A 2,234-nucleotide genomic window follows, 5' to 3' on the forward strand; every position below is an offset into this window, starting at 1 on the left:
TCATGGGTGAGTGAGCAATCTAAATCTTATCTGCACAGTAAAGTTGTTCCTTGTTTTGTTATCTACTCTGTTCAGCCATCTCCTCTTTGCTCCTTGTCTGAGCCTTTTTAGGGTCAGACTTGTGCTTGTAACTTATTCTATATTTTATGCATTTTTCTAATTAAGGCATGTTTTACTATGGTCAAACATCAACCCAGGGCCTTCCAAGGCGAACCCTGGACCTTCCAAGATGGTTGATTGTCCACACAAACCCACTCTCACGTTTTCCCCAGACGTTCTCAGTCTTGAATGCACCTAAGTGCACGCAAATTTCACAATGGCCTCTGTGTGTTAATAAAGATCCATGTGCTAAATATGACATACTGTGAAACTTTATTCTGTAAAAAGCAATGAGTAATGTTCCTTTTTTTTGTTATGTTAATGTTCTTTTGGATATATTCTGTTAATAACCAAGTCCATCCTCACTTCCTTTTTGTATGTGTGTTCTTTTCGCTTGTGCTTGCGTGCTTCTCTCTTAACTTCATCAGTGCATCTGTCATGAGGCTTTTCTGTGCATGTGTGCATTGTTATCTTTAACAGTAGGTCTGTTAGAACTTCCTAATTTTCATTCTGGTGTGCTCTTACGTGAGCACCACATCATCTAATGTGAAAATCCAGCTGTCTTTAGGTTTTAACATTCACTTGTCTGTTCAATATTAATTATCCAAATTTTATTCATTAGTTTATATACATTATACTTTATTTTATCCCAAATTTCCTACGTTTCCTCAGCAAGGAGGTTAAGAATTGGCAAGAAAATTGACAGTTGAAAATTGAAAAAAGACCAGGTGATTGTCCAGTTTGGGTGAGCTGCTGCCCATTATTGCCCCAGATTCTTGTTCTTTGCTGACAGGAGTGGAACCTGATGTGGTCTTATAACCCATCCACCTCACGGTTCGATGTTTTGTGCATGCTGAGATGCTTTTCTGCTCACCATAGTTTAAAGAGTGTTTATATGAGTTAATATATCCTTCCTGGCAGCTCGAACCAATCTGGCCATTTTCCACTGAGCTATATTATCAACAAGGCATATCCACCCACAGATCTATCACTCTCTCAAGGTGTTTATTTATTTATTTATTTATTTCACCATTCTGTGTAAACTCTAGTGACTTTTGAGTGTGAAATTTCCAGGAGATCAGCATTTTCTGAAATACTCAAACCAGCCCTTCTGGTACCAACACCCATGCCACAATCAAAGTCATAGAGATCACATTTTTCTTCATTCAGATGTTTATGTGAATATTGCCTAAAGTTCTTGACCTGTATCTGCATGATTTTTCTGCATTGTCTTGCTGCCATATGAGTAGAGATCTCATCACAGTTGGCTCGAACACATGGAGGTCAACAATGTAATTCTGAGCTTTGACTTTCCATTTCTGAGGTAAGTCGAATGCAGCATAACCCTTGGCTATCCCTGATAAAAAGACAATCTATCATCCATCTAATTTTTTTAATTTATCTTTAGTCTCAATCACAAACAATGTCCTTCTTTCATTACCTACATCCACCATTTCCTTCCTACTCCTTTCATCCTCTTCCTGTATTTTTCTGCTTTCTTCCAGCATGTCCCATCTGTTTGCTTCTGTTATTTCTCCTCATTAACTTTTTTTCTCATTCCTTTCTCGGGTTCTGTGGAGCTGTTGGATTAGCAACCAAAGCTAATGAAATGTAATTACAGAGCTTGTCGATAAAGATCGATCCTCAGTGTGTGTATGTGTGTGTGTGTGTGTGTGTGTGTGTATGCATGCATGTGTATGTAGCAGGAAGAGGAGCTTATAGGCCTTATTTCCTACAGTTATTCAGTCGAGATGGCTGATAGCATTGACCCAGTGGCTGAGGGATCAGGCAGACCTGTCCAACTCTTATCAAATCAGTCAGATTACACACACACATTCACACAAACTAATGTCATGCACTCTGTGTGTGTGATGGATAGATGTAGTGAGAGAGAGAGGGAAAGAAAGTCTAAAGTTGAAAAGTACTTGCATAAGTACTACAAAGTTGTGTGTGCATGCATGTGTGTGTGAGAGAGATTTACAGCCCTGTGTGAACTTAAACAGGTTTTCTCCCATGCCGATCTCATCCCGTCTCTCTCAGTGTGAAGTGAGAGGAGTGTTTTGTGTCTGAGCTGGAGGTTAAACACGCCTCTTCACTGATAACATTCCCTCAACATTCCTCTATAAATCTCCTGC

Source organism: Ictalurus punctatus, chromosome 19, assembly GCF_001660625.3.
Source record: "Ictalurus punctatus breed USDA103 chromosome 19, Coco_2.0, whole genome shotgun sequence".
In the NCBI taxonomy this organism is placed as follows: Eukaryota; Metazoa; Chordata; class Actinopteri; order Siluriformes; family Ictaluridae; genus Ictalurus; species Ictalurus punctatus.